This window comes from Bufo bufo, chromosome 3, assembly GCF_905171765.1.
Source record: "Bufo bufo chromosome 3, aBufBuf1.1, whole genome shotgun sequence".
Lineage (NCBI taxonomy): Eukaryota > Metazoa > Chordata > Amphibia > Anura > Bufonidae > Bufo > Bufo bufo.
The window spans coordinates 621,059,583-621,076,471 of record NC_053391.1 but is presented as its reverse complement, the minus strand read 5'-3'; positions in this window follow the sequence as shown (position 1 = coordinate 621,076,471).

The window sequence follows — 16,889 nt, the reverse complement described above, 5'->3', positions numbered from 1 at the left end:
TAGCAGAGAATCAGGCTTCACGTCACCCACCACTGGAACAGGCCACTGTCACACATTTAGGCCCAGGCACCCAGGCAGAGGAGAGAGGTCCTGTAACAGAGAATCTGGCCTTATGTCAGCGCAGAATCTGTATTCATGTCATAGCAGAGAATCAGGCTTCACGTCACCCACCACTGGAACAGGCCACTGTCACACATTTAGGCCCAGGCACCCAGGCAGAGGAGAGCGGTCCCGTAACAGAGAATCTGGCCTTATGTCAGCGCAGAATCTGTCTTCATGTCATAGCAGAGAATCAGGATTCACGTCACCCACCACTGGAACAGGCCACTGTCACACATTTAGGCCCAGGCACCCAGGCAGAGGAGAGAGGTCCCGTAACAGAGAATCTGGCCTTATGTCAGCGCAGAATCAGTCTTCATGTCATAGCAGAGAATCAGGCTTCACGTCACCCACCACTGGAACAGGCCACTGTCACACATTTAGGCCCAGGCAGAGGAGAGAGGTCCCGTAACAGAGAATCTGGCCTTATGTCAGCACAGAATCTGTCTTCATGTCATAGCAGAGAATCAGGCATCACGTCACCCACCACTGGAACAGGCCACTGTCACATATTTAGGCCCAGGCACCAAGTCAGTGGTGTAGTACAGTCGATATGAACCACATGAAGTTTCACCAAATATCCAGTCTGCAGGTTTGCAATAGGGTCATACCAATATACAGGAGCTGCAGCAATGATCACTTGTTAAATATAGTTCCATACACTGCGTGCAGAATTATTAGGCAAATTAGTATTTTGACTACATCATCCTCTTTATGCATGTTGTCTTACTCTAAGCTGTATAGGCTCGAAAGCCTACTACCAATTAAGCATATTAGGTGATGTGCATCTCTGTAAGGAGAAGGGGTGTGGTCTAATGACATCAACACCCTATATTAGGTGTGCATAATTATTAGGCAACTTCCTTTCCTTTGGCAAAATGGGTTAAAAGAAGCACTTGACAGGCTCAGAAAAGTCAAAAATAGTGAGATATCTTGCAGAGGGATGCAGCACTCTTAAAATTGCAAAGCTTCTGAAGCGTGATCATCGAACAATCAAGCGTTTCATTCAAAATAGTCAACAGGGAAGCAAGAAGCGTGTGGAAAAACCAAGGCGCAAAATAACTGCCCATGAACTGAGAAAAGTCAAGCGTGCAGCTGCCAAGATGCCACTTGCCACCAGTTTGGCCATATTTCAGAGCTGCAACATCACTGGAGTGCCCAAAAGCACAAGGTGTGCAATACTCAGAGACATGGCCAAGGTAAGAAAGGCTGAAAGACGACCACCACTGAACAAGACACACAAGCTGAAACGTCAAGACTGGGCCAAGAAATATCTCAAGACTGATTTTTCTAAGGTTTTATGGACTGATGAAATGAGAGTGAGTCTTGATGGGCCAGATGGATGGGCCCGTGGCTGGATTGGTAAAGGGCAGAGAGCTCCAGTCCGACTCAGACGCCAGCAAGGTGGAGGTGGAGTACTGGTTTGGGCTGGTATCATCAAAGATGAGCTTGTGGGGCCTTTTCGGGTTGAGGATGGAGTCAAGCTCAATTCCCAGTCCTACTGCCAGTTTCTGGAAGACACCTTCTTCAAGCAGTGGTACAGGAAGAAGTCTGCATCCTTCAAGAAAAACATGATTTTCATGCAGGACAATGCTCCATCACACGCGTCCAAGTACTCCACAGCGTGGCTGGCAAGAAAGGGTATAAAAGAAGAAAATCTAATGACATGGCCTCCTTGTTCACCTGATCTGAACCCCATTGAGAACCTGTGGTCCATCATCAAATGTGAGATTTACAAGGAGGGAAAACAGTACACCTCTCTGAACAGTGTCTGGGAGGCTGTGGTTGCTGCTGCACGCAATGTTGATGGTGAACAGATCAAAACACTGACAGAATCCATGGATGGCAGGCTTTTGAGTGTCCTTGCAAAGAAAGGTGGCTATATTGGTCACTGATTTGTTTTTGAATGTCAGAAATGTATATTTGTGAATGTTGAGATGTTATATTGGTTTCACTGGTAAAAATAAATAATTGAAATGGGTATATATTTGTTTTTTGTTAAGTTGCCTAATAATTATGCACAGTAATAGTCACCTGCACACACAGATATCCCCCTAAAATAGCTAAAACTAAAAACAAACTAAAAACTACTTCCAAAAATATTCAGCTTTGATATTAATGAGTTTTTTGGGTTCATTGAGAACATGGTTGTTGTTCAATAATAAAATTAATCCTCAAAAATACAACTTGCCTAATAATTCTGCACTCCCTGTATATTCATAAGCTGTTAGCAGAGAGTCAGGACATGCTAAATAAACCTCTTCAAATGTGCTATTAGATAACTGAGGAAAGTTTTAACAGACAGAGTCTTTACAGTGGACTCTTCCAGCAAGCCCCCTGTGTATTCTGCTACTTGGTTTGGTCTCCTCAGTGCAGACATTTACTGTGAAGGAGGTAGGATCTCTGTCTAAGTTCTCTAAAGCTAAAGTTCATTTATCTATTGTAAAAAGTTATAATATATACCCATAATAGTTCTGTAGAATCTAAAGAGATGACTGTATGTTTTTTAGCAGCCTTTCAACCCTGCAGCACATGCTAGGCTGAGTAGATGATGTACAGTTAAAGAGACATGTGTTCTTCCTAAAATGGCTGCAAGACATGCTGTATTCCAGGTCACCCTGCTGCAATATCTTTGTAAATGATTTTCTCTTGTTCATTTTTCTGTATGCTTTGTTATATCCTGTAACATGTATGTGGGAATGTAATATAATGACTGCCTGTTATGATATAGGTGGGCTGGTGACCTGGCTGTATACCACATAGTGGCAGTGTTTCCCTGTTGTATTACAGGCTCCAGCGAAGTGCACTACACCTCAATAAAGCTTTAAACCACAGAAGACCTGAGTGTCGTCCCTTAGAGTCCACTTAGAGTTTATGCCTGGAGGAGCTGGTGACCGAGTGAGTGTGAAAGCTGGAGGTGTCGCAGATGGTGCAAGGAAAAGAGGGTTACATTTGGTGCCGTGACTCGGATGTCATCATTCTGCTCAAAGTGACCAGTGAAGATACCTAAAGTCACCAGTGTGCGAGTTCTGAGGTGATTGTGCCACGGCGGAGCTGCTAGGCGGCAGATTGACCTTATTAGCGGTTTATATCCTCTCAGGAATAGAAGATGAGTGGACGAGCCAGAGCCCGCGGAAGAGCACGTGCCAGGGGGCAGCCCAGCCAAGGACAGCCTGGACAGGAGCAAGAGGCTCAAGAACCTAGACGCATTGAAAGACCCCAGCAGCCACCAGCCGAGCCTTTGCTTGTGGGAAGAGGGCGCCAGAGAGGCCCGCCAGTAGTGGAGAGACCTCCGACTGATGTTCTGCAGCTTTCAGCTGGATTTCAGGACATATCCCTCGGAGAACGGGGTGGCCGCAGGCGTGACTTCCATGACCTTGGAGTGAACACCCGGCAGACCATTGAATAGAAATGTGAGACCTGTTTTTTTTTTGCACTGTGTGACAGGTTAAGGTTTAATCACAGAATCAGACTTCTATCTGCACGGTAGCGTGTGTCTTAGGTTTTTCTGAATGACACTATCAGTACCTTCAATGTAAGATATCCTTTTTGGGATAGATTTCAAGTAGGCCTCAAATACCACAAACTAGTTATTTTGAGAATGGCAAATTTGGGAATGCTTTTTCAACCTAGAACAAAAAGTCTGCTTTTACGGTCACTACAAATAACTTGACCAGCTAAAACTGTGCAGATTTGGTTGAATAGAGATGTGAGACCTGTTTTTTTTTTGCGCTGTGTGACAGTTATAGGTTTAATCACAGAATGACACTTCTATCAGCACGCTAGCTTGTGTCTTAGGTTTTTCTGAATGACACTATCAATACCTTCAATGTAAGATTTTCTTTTTGGGATAGATTTCAAGTAGGCCTCAAATACCACAAACTAGTTATTTTCAGAATGGCAAATTTGGGAATGCTTTTTCAACCCAGAACAAAAAGTCTGCTTTTACGGTCACTACAAATAACTTGACCAGCTAAAACTGTGCAGATTTGGTTGAATAGAGATGTGAGACCTGTTTTTTTTTGCGCTGTGTGACAGTTATAGGTTTAATCACAGAATGACACTTCTATCAGCACGCTAGCGTGTGTCTTAGGTTTTTCTGAATGACACTATCAATACCTTCAATGTAAGATTTTCTTTTTGGGATAGATTTCAAGTAGGCCTCAAATACCACAAACTAGTTATTTTCAGAATGGCAAATTTGGGAATACTTTTTCAACCCAGAACAAAAAGTCTGCTTTTACGGTCACTACAAATAACTTGACCAGCTAAAACTGTGCAGATTTGGTTGAATAGAAATGTCAGGTCTATTTTTTAGGCGCTGGGGGACAGGCTCAACTTGCCCCTTATGTAATATATGGTCAAAAAATAACCACACTGTTGATGGTTAAATGCACTTGGGTGACACAGGCTCAGCCTGCACCAGATGTAGTATATGGCCAAAAAATAATCAGACTGTTGATGGTTAAATGCACTTCGGTGACACAGGCTCAGCCTGCAGCTGATGTAGGATATAGCACAAAATAACCACACTATCGATGGTTAAATACACTTGGTGATAGCTCGTGCTGGCGCACCACAAGTCACGAAATGGCCGCCGATCACCCCAGAAAAAAAGTGATCTAAAAACGCTCTGGGCAGCCTCAAAAAAGTGAGCAAGTCAATAATAGCACTTCAATGATTCACAGCTGCAGATCGATCACAAAATGAAGTCTTTTGGAGGAGTTAATCTGCCTAATCTCGCCCTAACGTCGCAGCTGCAACCTCTCCCTATACTGATCATAGCAGAGTGACGTGTGGCGCTACGTGACTCCAGCTTAAATAAAGGCTGGGTCACATGGTGCACTGGACAATCACAGCCATGCCAATAGTAGGCATGGCTGTGATGGCCTTTTGGGCCAAGTAGTATGACGCTTGTTGATTGGCTGCTTTGCAGCCTTTCAAAAAGCGCCAAGAAAGCGCCGAACACCGAACCCGGACTTTTACGAAAATGTTCGGGTCCGTGTCACGGACACCCCAAAATTCGGTACGAACCCGAACTATACAGTTCGGGTTCGCTCATCCCTACTTATGATTTGGTAGCCAAAAGCAGGAGTGGGTACAAAACACAGAGGACATGCAAATATCCCATTCACGTGTCATCTCTGTTTTGGATCCACTTCTGTGTTTTTTTTGGGCTTTAGCAATACTGATGGATTACTGAACAAATGCTGACCGAGTGAAGGCAGATACTCAACAGACAGGATCTGTTTTTTGGGGTTATTGTTCTGACAGCTCAGAGGAAGGATCAGAGGGGCTCTACTTGTATAAGCGTTTAATAGAACAGGTTCTGTAGAAATCTATGTGGAATCAGCTGATGACAGTGTAAAAGGAGTGTGCTCTTTCACGCTATAGTAGGATCTTGGGCCTCTGCACAGTTCTTTATACCTGCAGCTAAAATTGACCTGTAAGGCTGAGTTCACACTTGAGTTATTTGGTCAATTTTTGCCCCATAACTGCCCAAATAAGTTAAGTGTGCAGTGATTCTAAGAGCGACGCCTGTCATTTGCCTCACAGTATTGTTTCACTACCACAACAGACTCCCTGTACGTGTTCATGCAAGGCATACTGTTCTACACCACTATACAGGCTCAGGCTCTCTGCTACCAGCGAACTGGCCGAATCAAATTTTTGAGAAATTCGCTCATCTCTAGTTATAGACAATGTCTACTACGATGGGCAAATATCCCTAGAATAGATAACTAATAAGTTTAATATATAATACATAATAGGAAGAAGTTTAACCTATTTAATTTTTCAGCTTTTCCATTTTAAATGCTTGACATAGGCACTCTTTTGTTCTTTTGTACATCCCATGGTGCCACATCTATTCTGATCTACACTGAACAAAAATATAAACACAACACTTTTGGTTTTGCTCCCATTTTGCATGAGCTGAACTCAAAGATCTGAAACATTTTCTACATACACAAAAGATCCATTACTCTCAAATATTGTTCACAAATCTGTCTAAATCTGTGTTAGTGAGCACTTCTCCTTTCCCGAGATAATCCATCCCACCTCACAGGTGTGGCATATCAAGGTGCTGATTAGACAGCATGAATATTGCACAGGTGTGCCTTAGATTGCCCACAATAAAAGTTCACTCTGACATGTGCAGTTTGATCACACAGCACAATGCCACAGATGTCGCAATGTTTGAGGGAGCGTGCAATTGGCATGATGACTGTAGGAATGTCTACCAGAGTTGTTGCCCATGCAGTGAATGTTTATTTCTCTACTATAAGCCGTCTCCAAAGGCGTTTCAGAGAATTTGGCAGTACATCCAACCGGCCTCACAGGCCACATGTAAATACACCAGTGCAGGACCTCCACATCCAGCATGGTCACCTCCATGATCATCTGAGACCAGCCACCTGGACAGCTGCAGCAACAATCGGTTTGCATAACCAAAGAATTTCTGCACAAACTGTCAGAAACCGTCTCAGGGAAGCTCATCTGCATGCTCGTCATCCTCATCGGGGTCTGGACCTGACTGCAGTTCGTCGTCGTAACTGACTTGAGTGGGCAAATGCTCACATTGGATGGCGTCTGGCACGTTGGAGAGGCGTTCTGTTTATGGATGAGTCAGGGTTTTCACTGTTCAGGGCAGATGGCAGACAGCGTGTATGGCGTTGTGTGGGTGAGCGGTGGGGTTATGGTATGGGCAAGCATATGTTATGGATAACGAACACAGGTGCATTTTATTGATGGCATTTTGAATGCACAGAGATACCGTGACGAGATCCTGAGGACCATTGTTGTGCCATTTATCCAGGGCTATCACCTCATGTTGCAGCATGATAATGCACGGCCCCATATTGCAAGGATCTGTACACAATTCCTGGAAGCTGAAAACATCCCAGTTCTTGCATGGCCAGTATACTCACCGGACATGTCACCCATTGAGCATGTTTGGGATGCTCTGGATCAGCGCATACAACAGAGTGTTCCAGTTCCTGCCAATATTCTGCAACTTCGCACAGCTATTGAAGAGGAGTGGACCAACATTCGACCGCGGCCACAATCAACTCTATGCCACAGAGATGTGTTGCACTGCGTGAGGCAAATGGTGGCCACACCAGATACTGATTGTTTCTGACCCCCCCCCCCCCAGTAAGGAAAAACTGTGCACATTTCAGAGTGGCCTTTATTGTGGGCAGTCTAAGGCACATCTGTGCAATATTCATGCTGTCTAATCAGCACCTTGATATGCCACACCTGTGAGGTGGGATGGATTATCTCGGCAAAGGAGAAGTGCTCACTAACACAGATTTAGACAGATTTGTGAACAATATTTGAGAGTAATGGGTCTTTTGTGTATGTAGTAAATGATCAGATCTTTGAGTTCAGCTCTTGCAAAATGGGAGCAAAACCGGAAGTGTTGCGTTTATATTTTTGTTTAGTGTATATAACTAATTTGTAATAATTCTGTTTTTCATTGAGTATATAAATAATTAAATAGTGTGGACATAAGTAAAAAGGAATGCCCTCCCCGCAGAAGACTTGACTGAAGTAATGTAAAATTGATAAGTTTTTAGGACCTATAGACAGATTGTGTTGAGCTGTGTCCTCTAAATTCACAAACCATTGGTATTGTTTGTTCAAGTGAGAAAATTAAATCTTTTAAAATTTTCAGGCATATTTTAGGATGGGTCTTTATTGGCTAATGATATAAAGGTAGCCATAGCCGTGAGAATCGTTTAAAAGAATCCTTAGATTTTAAACTTGGATAGCGCTTCTTCAGCTCCCTTTAGCTTGCATATCAGTCCTCATTTTTGCCTTCTATCCAATCCCTACTCCGTTTTTATGTTTCCTCTGTTGCCTTTATGTTGCCATTTAACACTTTGCTCTTTAAGAGGTTAAAAGACCTATGTGTCTCCATGGTAACAGACTACAAACAAAATTTCCAGTGAACTGATTAAGCTAAATAAAAAATAAAAAGGATAAAGGAGTGACACTGTTCTCAGACTACAAATTAATATGACTATGTTCTGTCCAGATTCTGTATGTAGAGCTACTTTTACCATCAAAATGACAGAGACTTCAGCGGAACCTGACAGACTCCATTATAATGGGCTTGCTGGGTGCTTTTGGAGTTTGTCCTGTAGCATATCTAGCAGATTGTTATGAAAGTAAAGGACAGAAGCCTTGAAAGTAGAGTACAGGTGGTAAGGTGCTTGACTGCAGGATACCACTACACAATGGCAGTCTGTAACCATTAAGACATATAGGCTTGCGTAGATGCTGTATACAAAAAGCAGAAGCATATTTCAATCAAGAATATCTGCAATGTGCAATGGCTCAGAGAAATGAAAAAGGGGACATAGCCTTTTTGGTCACCTTCAGCGGTTTGCAGTCACCTGAGAGACAAAGGTTATGAAGATAGTATGGGGTTGTCCAGGATTTTAATATTGATTGCCTAGCCTCAGGATAGGTCATCAATATCAGATGCACGGGGCTCTCACACCCCACACCCCTGCCGATCAGCTGTATCATTGCAGCTCTAGCGCTCATTGTGTACAGTGGATGGATCTGGTAACTCAAGCACTGCTCCTACTAATCAGAATAGAAGCAGAACTACAGTAACAGGCTCCGTCCACTGCACAATAGACAGAGCTATGTAGTTTTGGCTCTGATTTCAGGCACCAAAGCTACAATAAAACAGCTGATTGGTGGGGTGCGGGGTGTCACACCCCAGCGGATCTGATATTAATGGCCTATTATAAGGATAGGCCACCAATATCAAAATCCTGGACAACCTCTTTCTACGCTACTGATTTCTCTGCCAAAGTTCTAGATTTATCCTGGACTCAAGATGAAAAATTCTGAGAGTAAAAAGCTCTTTTCATGAATTTTTAGCTGATGTGTACAGCACTTACATAAATGTTGTGCATGTTCCATGGGTCAACCACAAACCTGGAATGAAATCCTTTGCTTGGCTGTCTCCAATATCCTGAAATGTGTTAATGGAATATGAGCTGTCCATTTAGTTAAGCTGCGATTTACAGCGCAGTGTCATTGAAAATGTCACTCTCTATGATTCTGCATGCACAGAAACCTGGCAGGAAACTGTGGAATTACTGTAAATGTGATTTGTACTGTTAATATAATGACTTGCATTCAGTGTCCTGAGACCGTTCCTTGAGAATATACTGAATATTACTATAAGGGTGCTACAGCAATACTGTCAGCTATATACAGGCCAGGGATTTTGTTGGCAGAGTCAGCATATTTCTTCTTCAGATAATTTTCTTAGCAGATTTTACTGCAGGGTTTTGGGACTTCCCTGCTCTGTTGGAAAATATTGCCTTACATTTTCCCCCTTTTATTGTTTGCCAGGAAACTCCAGGGTCGTGAGTTAAAAAGACATAATATAACTGCTGCCAATTTTCCAGACCATGAGCAAAATCGAAACATTCCCCTCTACCTGAACATCTCTTATTTCTATTCACTTGGTGTACTGTGCAAAATGTTAGCTTTGGATTCATGTCTGTTGGTCTTGCATTACTAGAATGTGACTTAGGCTTTTTAATACTGTGGTTTTGAACTACAATTCTACTCACAGCTATAAATTAATAAAATAATAATTCATATTTTATTAGAAAATCAAAATGGGGCTCATTTAATCAGTAAGTTATATGGCACCAATATACAGTGCATTAGGAAAGTCTTCAGATGATGACCTTTTCACTTTTTTTTCACATTTCGCTATGTTGCGTCCTAGTGAAATAAAATAAAATTCAAAAAATAGTGGTAGGTTGTGGTGGCTCACTAGCAAGTAGTTAAGGTATGGTGCTACAAGCTCATATAGAGGGAATCACCCCACCCTCTCTTAAAAGGCAAATGTAGTAATAGAATAATGAGCGAGCACTCATACACTTGGCAACCACATTGACATGTGCAGAAAATATTTATTAAATCCCTATAAAATACAAGTAATAAAATTTATAAGAACAATGTAGCAATAATATACAACATTACAGTCACATATATTGTGGTAGATATGATCGATACTATATTCAATAAAAATATATTCGATAGAAATATTCGATAAATTGAATGGTAGAAAATTCAATGTTGAAATATTCGATAGAATATTCAATACCACTCAAGTTTTCTCCATCAATCTGCATTTAATCCCCCTTAATTAAAAACTAAGTTTGTACATTTATTAAAAAGGAAAAATCAAAACTGTAGAGCCCTGAGACAGGATTGTGTCAAAAGTTCTGAAAGTTCCCATGAGCATAGTGGCATCTATAATTCTTAAATGAAAGAAGTGTGGAACAACAGCTGGCTGCCCCACTAAAGTAATCAGAAGAACCTTGGTAAGAGAGGGGACCAAGAACCCAATGGTCACGCTTTCTGAGCTCCAAAGATCCTGTGTGCAGATGGGAAAAACATCACCAGAAAGTCAAACATCACTGCAGCATTCGACCAATAAGGATCTTATGGCAGAGTGGAGAGAAAGAAGCCTCTCCTCAATAAAAGACACATGACATTTTACAAAAAAGCAAATAACAGAAACAAGATTTTCTCATCCAATGAAGCCAAGATTGAACTTTTTGGTCTTAATTTTAAATGTCATGTTTGGATGGAAACCAGGCACTGCTCAGTCATCACCTGCCCAATAACGTGCCCAGTGAAGCATGGTGGTGTCAGCATCAGGCTGTGGGGGTGTTTTTCAGTGATTGGGACAGGGTCATGGTGTATAATGCAATATTACAGCTCTTCACTGGAGCCATTTCCAAGCTTTTATCTTTCAAAAGTACTAAACATAGAAAAACGACAGGTTACTTTCACATGTGTGCATTAGTTTCCCGTTTTTAACATTCGGCAGAGTATCTCAAAACCGGACCAAAGCGGAATGCTACTGGAACGGATTGCATACTGTTATATCCTGAATGGAGCATACCCCATTCACAATATATTGACCCTAAACATATCCGTTTTGGCACCGTTTTGAGATCTTCTGCCTGATTTCAAAACTGGAATGCCAAATCGCTGATGTGAAAGTAGCCTAAATTAGGTATTGCTGTAATCATGCCAACACAATTTTTTTTTACATGTAATATACACTGCACAGTCCTTGGGTCAAGAAAATGCACAAAAACAATGGTGGAATTATGTTTTTTTATATTCCCCCCCGCCCCCCGCCCCCCAAAAAATATATGATTACCGGAAAAAAAAAACTCTTTTAATTTTGCTGGTACCAGTTAGTCTGTGTACCAAACCAATGACTTTTCATTCACAGAACACGCATGATTTTTCATTTCTTTCAGGCTTCATAATAAAATGTCTGGCAAATGGAAGAGTGGGAAATGAAAAACATATGCAGAGAATTAGAATGTGGACAGTATCAGCAATAGGAGCACCAGCCATCTGGCCAGTAGTACTAGTAGAAGTCCTGGTAGAGTTGGTAGCACTCGGGGCAAATACAGAGCAGGGAATCAAAAGGGGGCCAAGAAGCTAATTTAAGTATTGTGAGTGGTGAGGATGTTGATGATTGTGTGTTGGACAGTGTTCGAATCAGAGTGCTGACCAGGAGGTAACATTAGAGGAGGAGGAGGATGGCAGCAGCAACTATAATGAGAAAAGGCAACATATGGCAAGATCCTCCCAAAAAACTGCCTGGACCAGATCTACTTCTATTTTGGTCAGCTCTGAGAATTTGTCTGCCACTGTTACTGTGGGTGCAGGATCAAAATGTGCTAGACCTTAGCCAACTCAACTGTCACTTGCTGTGTGAGGGGTGTGTGAGTATCTCCCACCTGGCAGTTTTTGTCCATAGACCCAAGCATTGCCATGTCCAAGATCTGCAGGATTAAAATAAGCCATGCAATGAAAATTCAAACACAAATGTAGGCATCGTGGCTCTATTGAACTACATGATGCAGCATAACTAGTTACTGTGGGAAAATAGAATGGGCTGCCAGCTAGGCAAAAACAGTGTCCTCCATCTCCTTTGCGGTAACCAGGCTTCATCCACGTGCAATGCACTGTACTTGTCATCGTTATCTTAAGGTCCTTTTGACAAATCCACCTTTGTGTGGTCTGGTTCTAACATCAGGCATCCTGCCTCCTCCACAAGCTAGGTAGAGTGTTTATCCCCCTCCCACCTATCATACAGTATATGTAAAATGAAGCATTGCTTAGCCATGACAGCCTGTCACTTGCTAAAATGCATCAAGCAACAAGCATCCATTTGGCTGGCTGTCCCCCTCAACCAACTCCAACTGGGCAAGGTGGTCAGAAATAATAATAATTATTATTATTTATTATTAAAGCGCCATTCATTCCATAGTGCTGTACATATGAAAAGGGGTATACATAAATAATACAGACAATTGCACTAAGCATAAACAAGATGAGTTACAAACTGGTACAGAAGGATAAAGAGCATACAATCTGCATGGTATGGGAGAAGGACACAGTAGGTGAGGGTGAAGCTGGTCATGGCAGTATAGAGGCAGCAGGGTCACTGGTTGTAGGCTTGTCTGAAGAGGTGGGTTTTTAGGTTTCTTTTGAAGGATTCCACTGTAGGTGAGAGTCTGATATGTTGGGGTAGCGAGTTCCTGAGTGTGGAGGATGCACGGGAGAAATCTTGGAGCCGATTGTGGGAAGAGGAGAGAAGGAGGTCTTGTGAGGATCGGATATTGCATGTGGGGATGTATCGGGAAAGTAGCTCAGAGATGTAGGGAGGGGACAAGTTGTGGACGGACTTGTATGTATTTGTTAGTATTTTGAACGTAATTCGCTGGGCAATGGGGAGCTAGTGAAGGGATTGGCAGAGGGGAGAGGCAGAGTAACATGGTGAGAGGTGGATTAGTCGGGTAGCAGAGTTGAGTATAGATTAGAGGGGTGCGAGAGTGCTAGATGGAAGGCCACAGAGGAGAATGTTGCAGTAGTCTAGGCTGGAGATGATGAGGGCATGTACAAGCATTTTCGCAGATTCAAAGTTAAGGAAAGGGCAGATGCGCAAGATGTTTTTGAGTTGGAGGCAGCAGGTGGTGGAAAGGGCTTGGATGTGCGGTCGGAAAGAGAGGGCAGAATCCAAGGTCACTCCAAGGCAGCAGACTTGGTTGACCGGGGAGAGTGCGCAGCCATTGATCGTCGTGATAGATAGGTCTGTTGGGGGGGTTGATCAAGATGGGGGAAAGCTGATGAATTCTGTTTTATCCATGTTAAGTTTTAGAAAGCGAGAGGAGAAGAAGGATGATATAGAAGATAGACATTGTGGGATTCTGGATAATAAGGTGGTGATGTCTGGACTAGAGAGGTCGATTTGTGTGTCATCAGCATAAAAGTGATACTGAAAGCCATGGGACTCTATGAGATGTCCCAGGCCAAAAGTGTAAATAGAGAAGAGCAGGGGTCCTAGGACAGAGCCTTGCGGGACACCAACAGAGAGGCGCTAAACGTCCGATCTGTGAGGTATGATGTGATCCAGGAGGGGGCCAGGTCAGTGATGCCAAGAGATGAGAGAGTTTTCAGCAGAAGGGAGTGGTTGACAGTGTCAAAGGCAGAGGACAGGTCAAGGAGAAGGAGGACAGAGTAATATGTTTTGGTTTAGGCTGTTAGTAGCTCATTGGTGACTTTGGTGAGGGCAGTCTCAGTTGAGTGGTGGGGTCGGAAGCCAGATTGTAGCCAGTCAAAGAGGGAGCAGGAGGAGAGGTGAGAGGACAGTTTAGAATGGATATGTTGTTCAAGTAGATTTGAGACATACGGAAGAAGTGATATGGAGCGATAACTGGACAAAGAAGATAGGTCAAGTGAAGGCTTTTTGAGGATGGGTGTAATGGTGGCATGTTTAAAAGCAGAGGGGAAGACACCAGAGGTTAGTGATAGGTTGAAGAGATGAGTTAAGGCTAGGATAAACACTGTGGTGAGGTTAGGGATGAGGTTGGATGGGATTGGGTCAAGTGCATAGGTGGTGAGATGTGATCTGGTTAGTTTTTCTTCTGTAATGGTGAAGTGGGTTTTGGGAGAAGAGGACCGAGCAGTTGTGTAGAGCAGTTGTCCCCAACCACCGGTCCGCGGCCCAGGACCGGGCCCTGGATGATTGTTTGCCGGGCCGCGAAAATACAGACAAGTAGAAATGCAGGAGCCGGCAATCTCCATACCAGTATGACCATCCCTCAGGCAGCTGCTCCCAGCCAATCCCAGTGCTTCTTTCACGTACACCTGATGTGAGAGCAGCTATAACAGGCCCGCTGATTGATTAGTGGTAAGACAAATGCTGATTGGCTATAAATGGATTGGGGATGGGGCTCAGCGCAGTCGGAAGTGTAGTGTTTTCAGGTTAGTGTGGCTTGCTGTACATTACTCGGGCTGGTGACTCCTGCAATGCATGACCCTGTGTGCTGTGTGGGCCCTAGCTGCTGTCATGGGGTTGTCACTGTTACTGCCTGAGGTAGGTGATGCTTTGTGTTTGCATCATACAATAAGTTAGTTAAAGAAGCAACCTATGGCCTTAAGTGCACTACAAAGCCGAGCAAGCCCTCAGCTATTCATGCCATGCAGACACTAAATAGATATTTTATGGGGGGAGGGGGGGAATTGTTGCCACATGCAGTATATTGTCACCATTTGGCCCACCCCATGCAGTATAATGTCACCTTGTCCCCAGCCGCCTCGTACAGTATAATGTCTTTGTGGCCTCATGCAATATAATGTCACCTTGTGGCCCCATACAGTATAATGTCACCTTGGCCCCATCCGCCTCATACATAGTGTTATATATTTTAATATGCACCTTGTGTTTTGTTATGCGCGTGAATCAGTCAGTGCCGACCAGATCCCCCCGGTCCCTGGGAAAATTGTCTTGCATGAAACTGGTCCTTGGTGCAAAAAAGGTTGGGGACCACTGGTGTAGAGGGTCTGTGGGGACTGTGTACTGAAGCTTTCTCTGATGTTGACTATCTTTTGTTTGAAGTATGCGGCAAAGTCCTCAGCTGAGATGAGAGAAGAGGGCAATAATGGAATGAATATTGTGGCTGTGCTCCATTTGGGGAAAATAACACATGGTACACATGATCAATTTTGCTGTGCAATGCTTTTTGAAAAAGTTCTTTTGCAGAGGGTGCTGTCCATGTCCAGAAGACTGTCTCAAATTTCAGCCATTCTGCTATTGTACTGCTTGATCTGCAATGTTCCAACTCAATGGAATTTCACCTTGTATATTCTAGAACATCTGTATGAGCAGTGTAAAGAGGTGAATGATTTCTTCATGAACCAGACCACCTCAGCATAGAGCATGTGTTGTTTTGAGGTCAGACAGTGGCAGTTCAACAGAGACACCTGTCATGTACTCAGGCCCTTTGAAGAGGCCACCAGATTTGTCAGTGGGGAAACTGCAGAATCAACAATATAATACCCTTGATATTAATCTTACAGCCGACACTCACACTGATGCAACATGGGATGGAGGAAAAACAACAGCTTATGAATCTTTCTGGCTGCCCTGTAGCTGTTGGGAGAAATACAAGGAGAAAGTCCACATGGAGAAAGTCCCATGAGATGGAAGTGGAAGTGGAGAATAAAAATTCTATAGTCATTGTTTCCTATATGTTATAATTCACTGCTGTTATTTCTGCCTTTACTGCATTTACTTGCATGGAATTTAGCCAATACCATTGTCTAGCAAATCTGTTTACCAAATTTCTGCCCCCTCCCCTTCCCACTCCTGATTTTCCGTAACTGTATTACCCCTTATTAAAAAAAAAAAAAAAAAAAATTATATATATATATATATATATATATAATTACATTTTTTTTTAAAGTGCCATTCTGTGTGGAGCGTGGAAATACAATTTCCATTGGTAGGTCTATTAAACCCCAGCAAAGTAAGGAGTTTGGCTTTTTGAAGGACTTTTTCCCATATCGCCAAAATTTCCCAAAATTACATCCTATTGCCATTGAGTGAAATTGTAAACTAGTGCTCTGGTACCTTCATACTCAGGATCGATAGGACTTCTGGCAGTCAGACCCCAATTTATCAGAATGTGATAGCATCACATAGCAATATGCCATCATCTTTCTTAAGAATTTTAAGAAAAGTTAATTCTGATATTCTAAACTTTGAAATTATATCACTAAATTTTAAGGGTGTGGAGTCTCGTTTTAAATTGATTCATGCATGCTTTGAGTGTAAGAGGGTTTTCCTAACAATGAGTTGTTATCAAAGACTGTAAATACTACACTAAGTGCCCTCAAAGAGAAATACAGTATAAACCCCAAAGGCTATATTTATCATTTAAGCCATTTACCCTCCTAGGGAGACAGTTCAGAAAGTACTGTAACCACCAAGCTTTGTACCTCAAATAGACTCAGTAACCATCAAGCATTGTACACACTGGTGACTGTAACCACAAAGCACCTTGCCTGCAAAGTTACAGTATCTCACAAGAGTAAGGACACCCCTCACATTTTTGATAATATGTTACTATATCTTTTCATGGAACAACACTGAAGATATAACACTTTGATACAATGTACAGCTTGTCAGTGTCAGTGTACAGCTTGTATAACAGTGTAAATTTGGTGTGCCCTCAAAATAACTCAACACACAGTCATTAATGTCTAAACCGCTGGCAACAAAAGTGAGTACACCCCTAAGTTAAAATGGCCAAATTGTGCCCAATTAGTCATTTTCCCTCCCTGGTATCATGTGACTAGTTAGTGCTACAAAGTCTTAGGTGTGAATGGGGGGCAGGTGTGTTAAATTTGGTGTTATCGCTCTCACACTTTCT